This window comes from Natator depressus, chromosome 2 (genome assembly GCF_965152275.1).
Source record: "Natator depressus isolate rNatDep1 chromosome 2, rNatDep2.hap1, whole genome shotgun sequence".
Taxonomy (NCBI): Eukaryota; Metazoa; Chordata; order Testudines; family Cheloniidae; genus Natator; species Natator depressus.
In genome coordinates this window covers 205,323,311-205,336,714 of record NC_134235.1, presented here as the reverse complement: position 1 = coordinate 205,336,714, position 13,404 = coordinate 205,323,311, and positions in this window count along the sequence as shown.

Here is a 13,404-nt window from a genome sequence, read left to right as displayed (position 1 = left end):
GGCTCTCTACAAGCCCAAGCAGTACCTTCCATGTTTACACTGCTAAAAATATCCCACTGCCTTTCCTCACTGCAGTGAAAGACTCCAGCAGCAGGGAAAGGCTCTAGCTCAGTGGTGGGCAACCTGTGGCCCGCGGGCCGCACGCAGCCCATCAGCGTAATCTGATTGTGGGCCGCGAGACATTTTGCTGATGTTGGCCATCCGCAGGCACGGGCCCCCACAGCTCCCAGTGGCCAGGGTTCGCTGTTCCCGGCCAATGGGAGCTGCTGGAAGCAGCGGCCAGCACGTCCCTGCAGTCCACCGCTTCCTGCCACTCCCATTGGCCGGGAATGGCAAACTGCGGCCATTGGGAGCTGCAGGGGGCCATGCCATCGTCAGCAAAATGTCTCACGGCCAAGAATCAGATTACCCTGATGGGCCGCAGGTTGCCCACCACTGTTCTAGGTGCTCCTCACCACCTTCTCCCACCAGAGTCTTTCACTGCTGTGTGCAGCTACACATTGCAGGGTGGACTGAGCCTGCTTTTCACGGCTGTGCATAGCTACATGTATGCTATACTATGCCACAAGCATAGACCAGGCCTTCGTTTCCTCATAGGGATAACCACCTCTATCCCAGGGTGGCTGACAGAGTTAGGGCAGGCCTACACTGGAAATGCTACATCAGCACAGTTGCACCAATGCAGCTGTGCCACTCTAGCACATCTGATGAAGACTCTCTATGCTGACAGGAGAGCACTCTCCCACTGGCATAATTACTCCACCTGCGCGACAGGCAGAAGCTACATCAGCGGGAGAGCATCTCCCACTGACATAGCGCTGGTGTGGACAGCTCTTAGGTCGCTATAATTATGTCACTCGGGATGTGTGTGTCTTTTTCACATTCCTGAGTGATGTAAGTTAGATCGACTTAAGTGGTAGCGTAGACCTGCCCTTAGCCAGTTAATGTCTGCAAAGTGTTTTGAGATCTTGGAAGGGAGGTGCAACTGCAGTGAAAAATATTAGTTATTTTCTGTTGAGATTCTTTTTAAATTGCCATGCTCTGGTGGCTGCATTTTCCCTATGTCTACTAATTAATAGAAATTAACTATCATGTACACATTTATAAGGCTGATCTGTTTGTACAGGAATCTAAATGTGCTATGGGCCAAATTCTGTCATGACTTGAACCCTGTGAACATCCGCTGAAACCAAAGGGGTTGTACAAGGTATATGTCAAGGCAAAAATATATATATATGAATGACCCAAGGTACCTAATATTAAAATGCTCCATTGGAACAGTTATTTATAAAAGTTTAATTTTAGAGAAAGTTGCTTATTAGCACTGAAATTATATCCTAAAACCTGCTGGACTCCCCACCCCAATCCTGAAATGCTCAGTGGTTTGAGCATTGGCCTGCTAAACCCAGGGTTGTGAGTTCAATCCTTGAGGGGGCCCATTTAGGGATCTGGGGCAAAAATTGGGGATTGGTCCTGCTTTGAGCAGGGGGTTGGACTAGATGATCTCCTTAGGTCCCTTCCAACTCTGATATTCTATGATTCTAGTATGGGATTTTCAGAAGTGCTTAGAGTTAGCTTAACTCGGCTTAATTCTGATTTCAACAGGAGTAAACACTGAGCATTTCTGTAAATCTCACCTATGCTGTATCTAGTCCAACTTTATGGTCGTAAGAATCGCTTTGCTGGGTCAGAGCAATCGTCCATCTAGCCCAGTATCCTGTCTTCTGAGAGGGGCTACTGCTTTGGAGAGAATGAACAGAATAGGACAATTATTGAGTGATCCATCCTGTCATCCAATCCCCAGCTTCTGGCAGTCAGAGGTGTGGGGGGCACACAGGGTCATATGTCCCCCAGATTTCTCTGGCCGCCTCTCGCTGGGATGCCCAGCAGTGAGGCAGCAGCAACTCCCCCCTGGCGGCAGCATTTACTGTGTGTCCATGTAGCGAGAAGAGGGAGGAAGCATCAGGGCAACTGGCTGAGCTCTTTCCCCTCCAACCCCTGCTCTGCCACATGGGGCTGCTTCTCCTTCCCTGCTGCTGGAGTCCCAGCACTTCCTGCTGCCTGATTTACAGACGGTCTGCTGAGATCAGTACAGTCCCTAGGCAGAGGTGTGGCCAGGCGGCTCTGCACCATGTGCACTGCCAGCACCCGCAGGCGCCGCCCCCGCAGCTCCCACTGGCCCCAGTTCCTGGCCAATGGAGCTGTGGAACTGGCGCTGGGGGCGCGGGTAGCACACTGAGCTTCCCTGATTGTGCCTATGGGCCGGATATGCCGGCCACTTCTGGGGAGCTGCGCAGAGCCTGGGCAGGCAGGGAGCCTGCCACAGCCCCGCTGCGCCACCGACCAGCTTTTTAATGGCCCAGTCAGCGGTGCTGATCAGAGCTGCCAGGATCCCTTTTCCACTGCGCATTTTGGTTGAAAACCAGACACCTGGCAACCCTGGTTATGTGAAGGGGTAAATAACACTTCCCTATCATTTTCTCCACACTGTTTATGATTTTATAGACTTCCATCATATCCTTCCCCCACCCCCAGTGGTCTCTTTTCTAAGCATGAGCAGCCCAGCCTTTGTAATTTCACCTCATACGGAAGCTGCTCCACACCCCTAATCATTTGGTTGCTCTGACCTGTCCCTTTTCCAATTCTAATACACCTTTTCAGAGATTGGGCAAGCGGAACTGCGTGCAGTATTTAAGGTGCAAGCATCCCAGGGATTTATATAGTGGCATTATGATTGTTTCTGGTTTATTATCTACCCCTTTCCTACTGGTTCCTAACACAGTTTGCTTTTTTCCCTGCTGCTGTATACTGAACAGATGTTTTCAGAGAACTATCCACAATGATGCCAAGATCTCTTTCTTGAGTGGTAGAAGCAGGCCGTCCCTAGAGGGGTGTGGGGCCCAGAGCGGAAGGAGGCTGGGGAGGCTCCAGGGGCAACGACGATGTGTGCTCTCCCTCCCAGCGCTCCGGGGCTGGGGAGGCTCCAGGGACGACGACGATGCGTGCTTTCCCTCCTGGCGCTCCGGGGCTGGGGAGGCTCCAGGGACGACGATGATGTGTGCTCTCCCTCCTGGCACTCCGGGGCTAGGGAGGCTCCAGGGACAACGATGATGAGTGCCCTCCCTCCTGGTGCTCTGGGGCTGGAGAGACTGCAGCGGCGCTGCTGTGCGCTTTCCCTCCCGGCGCGCTCTCCCTCAGGTGGAAGGGGCAGGGCTGGGGGCTAGCCTTCCCCAGCAAGCGGTTCACATGCCGGCCAATCATGCTGGCCCATGGGGGCACCCCCAAAGCATGGGGCCCAGAGCGGTTGCCCCAATTTGCCATACCCAAGGGTCAGCTCTGGGTAACACCTAAGTTAATCCTAACTATATATACAAAATGATGGGGTCTATGTTTTCCAACATGCATTAACTTTGCACTTATCAGCACTGAATTTCATGTCATTTTGTTGCTTGTCACCCAGTTTTGTGGGATCCTTTTGTAACTGTTCACAGTCAGCGTTGGACTTCACTATCTTGAGTAATTTAGTATTATCTGCAAACTTTGCCACCTCACCGTTTACCGCCTTTTCCAGGTCATTTACGACTATGCTGAACAGGACAAGTCCCTGTACAGATCCTTGGGGGACCCTCCTATCACCTCTTTCCATTGTGAAAACTGACCATTTATTCCTATCCTTTGTTTCCTATCTTTTAACCAGTTACTGATCCATGACAGGATCCCTCTTATCCCATGATTGCTTACTTTAAGAGCCTTTGGTGTGGGATCCTGTTAAAGGCTTTCTGAAAGTCCAAGTACACTATATCCAATGGATCACTCTTACCCACATGCTTGTTGACACCCTCAGAGAATTGTAATTGATTGGTGAGGCATGATTTCCCTTTACAAAAGCCATGTCGACTCTTCCAACATATCGTATTCATCTACGTGTCTAATCATTCCGTTCTTTGCTATAGTTTCAACCAATTTGCCTGGCACTGAGGTTAGGTTTACTTACCCGTAATTGCCAGGATTGCCTCTGGAGCCTTTTTAAAAAAATATCAGAGTTACATTAGCTATTGTCCATCATCTGATACAAAGACTGATTTAAGCAACAGGTTACATGCCAGTTAGTAGTTCTGCAATTTCAAATTTGGATTCCTTCAGAACGGTTGGGTGAATACCATCTGGTCCTGGTGACTTATTGTTTAATTTAACATGTTGTTCCAAAGCCTCCTCTTGACACCTCAGTCTGGGATAGTTCCTCAAATCTGTCACCTAAAAAGAATGGCTCAGGAGTGGGGACATCCTCTGCTGCATAGACCAGTGCGAAGAATTCATTTATCATCTTCTCTGCAACAGGCTTGTCTTCCTTGATTGCTCCTTTAACACCTTGATCATCCAATAGCTCCACTGTTTGGTTGGCAGGCTTCCTGCTTCTGATATATTTAAAAATTTTGCAGTTAGTTTTTGTGTCTTTTGTTAGTTGCTTTTCAAGTTCTTTTTCGGTCTGCTTAATTATACTTTTACACTTGACTTGCCTGAGTTTATGCTCCTTTCTATTTTCCTTAGTAGAATTTGACTTCTGATTTCTTTTCACCTCTAATCACCTCTTTTGCACGTGGTTTAGCCATGGTGGGAATTTTTTTTGATCATCTTGTTTTGATTTGGGTCATGCATTTAGTTTGAGCCTCTATTATGGCATTTTTAAATAGTCTCCATGCAGCTTGCAGGCATTTCACTCTTGTGACTGTTCCTTTTAACTTCTGTTTAACTAACCTCCTCATTTTCCTGTAGTTCCCCTTTTTGAAGTTAAATGCTTCTGTGGTAGGTTTCTTTGGTATTTTCATCTCTATACAGAGGTTTAAATTTAATTTTGCTCACTATTACCAAACCATTCAGCTCTATTCACATCTTGCACCAGATCCTTTGTTCCACTTAGGACTAAATCAAGAACTGCCTCTGCCTTTGGTTCCAGGACTAGCTGCTCCAAGAAGCAGTCATTAATGGTGTCTAGACATTCTCTCTGCATGCCATTCTGAGGTGACAAGTACTCAGTCCATATGGGGACAATGGAAATACCCCATTTCTGAGCACCTGCAAGTTCCTATTGACTTCAAATATTTTGGATTCTCAACTCTTCTGAAATGAATGCCTTTAGTCCCTTGTACCTATTGATTTAGGACTATAAAACAGAAGTGATCATTTTTGATGTAACTAATTTAAACTCCCTTATTCGTATATAGAGACGTCCTTTGCAGTTATTGTCCACTATTGATACAGAACAGTTTGTCACACAAGAATTTTACTTCCAAGGGTCAAATGAGTGTAGACCAGCTCAGAGAGATCCAAATGACAACAAGGAACTGCAACGCTCTTCTGAGAAAGTCCATTCCCACTGCACACAAGATTGTTACTTTGATTAAACAGTGTCAGTTCAGCATCATGTCTCTAACACAACAGACAAAGGATTTTGTTACTTTGAATCATAGAATATCAGGGTTGGAAGGGACCTCAGGAGGTCATCTAGTCCAACCCCCTGCTCAAAGCAGGACCAATCCCCAATTAAATCATCCCGGCCAGGGCTTTGTCAAGCCTGACCTTAAAAACTTCTAATGAAGGAGATTCTACCACCTCCCTAGGTAACACATTCCAGTGTTTCACCACCCTCTTGGTGAAAAAGTTTTTCCTAATATCCAACCTAAACCTCCCCCACTGCAACTTGAGACCATTACTCCTTGTCCTGTCCTCTTCTACCACTGAGAATAGTCTAGAACCATCCTCTCTGGAACCACCTCTCAGGTAGTTGAAAGTAGCTATCAAATCCCCCCTCATTCTTCTCTTCTGCAGACTAAACAATCCCAGTTCCCTCAGCCTCTCCTCATAAGTCATGTGTTCCAGACCCCTAATCATTTTTGTTGCCCTTCACTGGACTCTCTCCAATTTATCCACATCCTTCTTGTAGTGTGGGGCCCAAAACTGGACACAGTACTCCAGATGAGGCCTCACCAATGTCGAATAGAGGGGAACGATCACGTCCCTCGATCTGCTCGCTATGCCCCTACTTATACATCCCAAAATGTCATTGGCCTTCTTGGCAACAAGGGCACACTGCTGACTCATATCCAGCTTCTCGTCCACTGTCACCCCTAGGTCCTTTTCCGCAGAACTGCTGCCTAGCCATTCGGTCCCTAGTCTGTAGCGGTGCATCGGGTTCTTCCGTCCTAAGTGCAGGACCCTGCACTTATCCTTATTGAACCTCATCAGATTTCTTTTGGCCCAATCCTCCAATTTGTCTAGGTCCCTCTGTATCCTATCCCTGCCCTCCAGCGTATCTACCACTCCTCCCAGTTTAGTATCATCTGCAAATTTGCTGAGGGTGCAATCCACACCATCCTCCAGATCATTTATGAAGATATTGAACAAAACCGGCCCCAGGACCGACCCCTGGGGCACTCCACTTGACACCGGCTGCCAACTAGACATGGAGCCATTGATCACCACCCATTCAGCCTGACAATCTAGCCAACTTTCTACCCACCTTATAGTGCATTCATCCAGCCCATACTTCTTTAACTTGCTGACAAGAATACTGTGGGAGACCGTGTCAAAAGCTTTGCTAAAGTCAAGAAACAATACATCCACTGCTTTCCCTTCATCCACAGAACCAGTAATCTCATCATAGAAGGCGATTAGATTAGTCAGGCATGACCTTCCCTTGGTGAATCCCTTTGGTCCAACTCTGCTGAGATGCTGACTCCATATAGAGAGTAACATAGCAGAAAGAAGCTAATGTATACAGACCATTTCTATCGTAAGTGAATATGCACTTTCCATCATAAAAACAGAAAACTAAATCCACAGGGAAACGTACAAAAAAACTGAACAGATATTTCCATCAGTCTATTTACATGAGAATCCAAGACAAATATAATAAACTGAGATCAATGGACCACAGAATAGCCTCTTACTGTGGCATTTTCCCCCCTTCAATCCCTTACCATCACACAGGTACAGTTTTAGATTTAATGAAATAAACAAGGCATGTGATTCGACCACTAGATGTCACTGATGTCTGAGGTTTTAACAGCCACAAGGAAAGGCATATTAGTAGGAATGAGAATTAGAGCCAAAGTGGGTGAGGTAATATCTTTTATTAGAGCAACTTCTATTAGTTGGTGGAGGGAACAAGTTTAAGTGTCACAGAGAGGAAGAGCTGTCCCCTCCACCAACAGAAGTTGCTCCAATAAAAGATATTACCTCACCCACCTTGAGTCTCTCAATTCTTGGGATCAAGATGGCTACAACACTGCAGACAAGTTAATTATTGGAAGAGTTGTTCTAGCCAGAAGCTCCCACTTTGATTTACCCAAGAGGAGCTTTTAGTTCTGAAAGAACCTTAGCACAATCTCCATGGGCTCAGTCAACAGAAAGCTTTCCTTAGCAAAACTGATGCATCTGGTCCTCAGAAGGGCTCACCATGGAGGTCCCTATGGGAGTCCTGCCCTAACCTCTTTGAAATCAGCTGATAAAAGCACTGTAAACTAGTTATTCTTAATAATAAAATGCAACATACAGCCCAGTCTCTCGAGTTTTGCTGGGAAGAAGTAGCCAATATCTGGTTTTGCCATATTAATTTAGCTCAGTTTCCTTTGAAGTCTTAACATTTAGAAAACCAGAGCTTGATTCTGCTCTCATTCACAGTTTTGCAAATCAGAGTTGCTCCGCTGAAGTCACTCAAATTACACTGATTTAAGTTAGAGCAGAATCCAGCCCTTTCTTTAAAATGTCAAGCCAGGTAGTCATTCCTGTACCTATATGCTGCCACTGTTAAGCCAGCTTCTGCTTCCTTTCACACTCATATACATCTGGAATAACTGCAGTGAAGTCAATGGAGTTGTTCTGGATTTACACAGTATCAGTAAGAGCAGGCTCCCCCATCCTCTCCCACTGTTTCATTCAGGAGCTGTCATTTCTTCCTCTTACTCTGCCCCATCTCATACCTACAAAGTCTTGTGTTGCTCCATGTGACTTATGGAGATTTTAATAAGATGTGTATATTATTTCCCTGCCCCCATTCTGCCTCTTCCAAACTTCCCCCTATTCTCAGCCCCCACTCCCTACCAGCTGCTGCTGCCGCCCCCTGTTCTCTCCCCCATGGTGGTTCCACGCTGGCCTCCTACAAGCAGGGGAGGCAGAAAGAGAGGGAAAGAAACAGGCTGCCAAAAGGCAGGTACCACAATAGCCATGGGACTAACGGCAATCGTTGCCTACAGCCTAGGTGGATGCTCAAGGACCCAGCTAGGCTGGCAGCAGTCTTGAAAGGGCTGCCATGTGCACAAATGTCATGATTTGTACAACAGATGGCAGTCCTACCTGCTCTCATTCTTGAGCCCCATCATGAACAGACACTTTCCTTTACTTAAGGAATAGAGCACACAGACTATTCCCAAGCCCCTGCTATATGAATTCTGACCACAAACCTGCAGCACTTTTGGCAGATCTTCCTCTCATTTCTATGTTGGCTTTTTGTACGCAGTCAAGTGTGTAGGTAGACTGTCGTACAAAGAGGTAGCATGTTCTATCATCTTTGGGATTACAGATAAGACCTGTAGACAGAACGCAGTGAGTTGACTTTCTACCTGAATCCTTATCACCGTTGTTGGTTCATTGAAGACAGAAGCATCCACTCACCTGATAGACAGCAAGAAGGACCACATTCTGAAAGTAGCCACAGTCTGGCCTACAAGCCCTGTCTGCATGATAGAACTTCACCATTGCTGACAACTGGTGTCAATAACAGGTAAAGCTGTTAGTGCTGAATACAATTCAGCTGCAAACGTTGACATAGGCAAGCTGTGTTCAGAAATTATATTCAGTTTTGTATTGTAGACAGGGCCTACTTTTGAATGAAATCATTTGCACATACAGAGTTTTTGCCTCCATACCCTACCTGCATTCATCTTCCTGATTTGTGCATGCAGATGGTCACTGACTTTCTCTTGAAGAGCCACATTCATTGCAGCTGGCACAGAGATGCACATTACACCTTCCAGCACAAGTAAGTCTCCTTACATGGTAGGGAGGGCAGGTCTTTGATCAAAGTTTTCCAACTGAAAGAGATAACTACTGTACCAATTATACTAGCAAGAATTCTCTGGAATGCTGAAAATCAACTGAAATGTCAAATGGTATATCTGATAGAATTGCACTGTGGTTTCACTGCTACTGTTGTTAAGGGGATGTTTCACCTCTGCAGATGTATGTTCCAATCCTTAAACTACAAGTGAAAGTATTTGGGGATTCCAGTTTATTGCAATCCCCAGTGACAGTTTGCCCATAACACAGTTTAATCCCTAAACAATCGACATTCTTTGTTGGAGACAAGCCAGGACTAGAATCAGTTTCAATTTGATAACACTTTATTGGCATACCAAGCAAACACAAGTGGTGTCAAAGTGTAAAAAGGGAGATTGATCCCTCAGGCATCTGTCAGAGGTAGGTATAATTTGCCCACAGCTGGGCTTCAGAGTGTGTTTGGGGTTTGAGCCCCTGTGTCTATTTCTGAATCAGAAAAAAAAAATTAAAGAAAAAAACCTCTTAGTTTTCCCAGTAAGTTCCCCTCCAGTGCAGAATTTTCCATACAGTTCATTTTCTAGTAATTTGTCCCGGCTGGTGATAACTGTCTCAAGGGACATTTCACCACTTTAAATGGGTGAATTCCTTCAGCATCAGTTTTTTGTCCTTCCCTACCCCGTTTCCCTTGGGAGGCAATTCCACACTCCAGTAGAGTTCACTGTCAGGAAGTTTTCCTTAGTCTACATTTGCATGCTCTTAGTTTCATTTCATTATGCCTAATTACTGTTTACAGACAGGTTGTGTCTACACTATGCTTTTTTTCAAAATCTTAAAAAACACCGTCGGCTGCTCTACACTAGCTCTCTCGCCATTACTAACACAATGGACCTGTAATGGTAATAATACAATGGTGGGTGAATTTTAAGAGAAAGAGTGTTGTCAAAGCTGATATATAGACATAACTTACCCCATGTTAAGTGTTCCCTCTCCCTCCTTTGGCCACAAATATATAGGTTGTAACAACTATCCGTTACTACAGTCCCCTTTGTTATAATTTAGCAATAGTGAGTTCTGCTAATCTTGCCTCATAAATAACTCTCTGCAGTCCCTCTCATTTTGGGGGGTGTATTTCTCTGTAATCCCACCAGTTACTCTTCACATTCCTAGTAAAGAGATGCAGGAGGAGTGCAAGATTTTGAGTGGACCGTTAAAGCCATGTAGGATTAGGACTTTGCACTGGAATTTTTTCCTGCTACCAGCACATTGTAAGCTTGAATTGGATTTACCATCTGTTATCATCCTAAAATCTCTTTTCTTTCCTGCATCCAGAAATTATTGCAGACTAGATACCAATGGGCTCTATCACCCTTTTACAGGAAAGCCCATTGTAGGACACTGGAGAGCTAGGGGGATTGGGAGCAGGTCCAGCTATAAAGTCCATCCCACAAACTGGAGCCCCTTTTTGAGAAAGAAGTTTAATTGGTTATTTTCAGGCCAGCACAATTAAATCCCTTCAAAAAGGCTATTTCACAGGCTGCTTATTCAGACAAGGCTTACAGACAAAATGAATAAACAAAGGTATATACATTTGCCCCAGTCCTATAGGAAATGCACAGGAATTTTCACCTAGCAGTAGCTTTCCTAAGAGCCTGATCTCTTTATATGAACTTCTGAAAATTCGATGCAGCTGTCCTGCCTCCCACCCTTGAACTTCTAAGGAAACTTCTCTGGGTCCTAATTTCCCACACTGTATGCAGATGTTACCTCTTCTCACTGGAGAAGCTGGGACATGGGGCTTAATCACTGCTGGGCTCCCTTGTGGGTTCTGAAAGGGTCAGAAACGTGCATCAAAATGAAGAAATCTCTGAAGATTCCTCCCCTATCACTGTCAGGAATGGGGGTTTCTGTCCTTCTCTGGCCCCGGGGCTAGACCCCAGAGATCACCCAAGATCTGCATTGAGCCTAAGCAATCCTCGGCGCAGACTCAATGTCTCTGCAGCAGCTTATGATCCTTCTCCTCGGCAGAGTGGTTCTAATGCCAGAGACTCCCAGCTGCAGTTGCTTGCAGAATGAACTTAAATGGGGAGCAACTCTGTGGAATGGAGCTGTGAAAAGTAACACTGGCCTTGCTTTATTACCTTTATCTCTGCAAGGCTATAGAGACAACAATGCAGGTGAAATGCGAAGGTCCAAAGCATCTGCTTTTATAGTTCTTTTGCATGGACTCCTGGATCCAGAAAGCACCTTCTCTGTGGGGACAGGTGGAAATGGAGGTGCACAGGAGGACATGATCTGTTTATGGAGGGAAACACTTCTTTCCTTCCTTGAAGATTGGTACCATATTTGCATTTGTCCAGTCTCCAAGTACCTTCTCAATTCCCCAGAATTTCCAGCATGTGCATTAGCTAGTTCCCTTAATCCTTTGGAATCTACTATTTTGCATGCATTTCTACAGGGCTCATCACAGTCTCTAGGCTCCCACTGTACTGTAAGGCGGATGTCCTATGGGAACTGGTTCATTTCCAGTCCTAAGGAGTGATCGCTGGAAGAAATATGCTGTCCTGGGGAGGCAAGAGGGTCTGTAGCTGGTGGGAAGCAGGGCCAAGTCTGAATTTTTCAGAGGAGTGGTTGTGAAACTGCTCCCTGAGAATCTCCCTACTCCTCTAACCTGTGCAGTTACATGACTCTGCTGCCCTTGCAGCTGTTTTCCAAACAGTCCTTCAGGCCAAAGAACAGCAAGGAAAGACAGGGTGTCATGGTGAGGAGTGGTTGAGAGTTGGGATCACTGGGGGGAAGTATGTCAAATCTGGGAAGTGGGCCTAGTCGCTGTGCAAGAGAAAATAAAAACTAATGTTCAAACATTGGTTTTCTCATTACGCTACTGTATACTGAGCTGAGAAGTGTTTTATGATCTCTGATACTAGGAATCCCACCAGCTGGTATAGCAAATGATGCCTCTTAATAGCAAGATACCTATCACAAGCTGTTCAGAAATACCAACCGTTTCCAGCTTTCTTTTAATTCATTTCCTTCCTGTTACTTTCTTCCATTAAGTGATTGTGCAAGCCCCTAATCTCAGCATGGTAGCTGGTTCTGGAAATAGTGCATAAATCCCAGGGCTACCTCTAATGGAACATGTGACTGAATATGGCTTGATCAGAGTAACAAGGTGGGATCTAGTCCCTGCCCAGAATTAACTGGGGATAAATCACTACCATATTTGTCTTGTTGTTCCTTATTGTAAAGTGGGGAGAATATCTGAACTAATAACTTCCCTACACACAGAGTTATACTAGCTTAATCTGAAGTTTGATTTTAAACCAGTTTTGTTAAACTGGTACAAGTGGTTGTGTGGACATTCTTGTTTAAACCAGCCTTATTTTGGTTTATCTTAACTCTATTAAATTGAGTTTAAACCTCAACCAAAATAATCCAGTCAAACAGAAATAGGAGTGTCCACACAATGGGTTGCCCTCGTTTAACTAAGGTCTTGTCTACTTACCCTTCTTGTAGTGCTTTAAGTATGTTGGTTTGAAACTGATATAGGTAAGCAGTATAACCTCTAGTGTGGGGCAGTTATACCAGTATAAAGGTGTTTTTATAGTTATAGTTTATTACTGTAAATTTAAGGGAATAAACTATATTAGACTAAGACAGCTTTATACCAGTATAATTGTGTCCACAGTAGGAGCTGTATTGAAATAGTAAAATCAGTACAAAAACTGTATTTAGACCAGGCCTAAAATCACCACAAGTCTGTGCATAGACAAGGCCTTACCTACCTCAGGCCTTGTCTACACTTAAAACGTTCTGCTATCATAGTTATCCTGTTAAACCCTCCTAGGGTAGATGCAGTTATTCTGGCATATAAGCGTATCTGCCAGCATATCTCATGCCATTTCCCTAAAACAATGGTTTTCAACCATGGGTATGCGTACCCCTGGCATACACAGAGGTCTTCCAGGAGTACATCAGCTCATCTAGCTATTTGCTTAGTTTTACAACAGGCTACATAAAAAGTACTAGTGAAGTCTGTGCAAACAAATTTCATACGATTTGTTTATACTGCTCTATATACTTACTATACACTGAAAAGTAAGTACAATGTTTATATTTCAATTTGTTTATTTTATAATTATATGGTAAAAATGAGAAAGTAAGCAATTTTTCAGTAAAGGTGTGTTGGGACTAACTTCTGTATTTTTATGTCTGATTTTGTAAGCAAGTAGTTTTTAAGTGAGGTGAAACTTGGGGGTACATAAGACACATCAGACTCATGAAAGGGGTACAGTAGTCTGGAAAGGTTGAGAGCCCCTGTCCTAAAAGACAAACTATGCCAGCAAAAAGCAC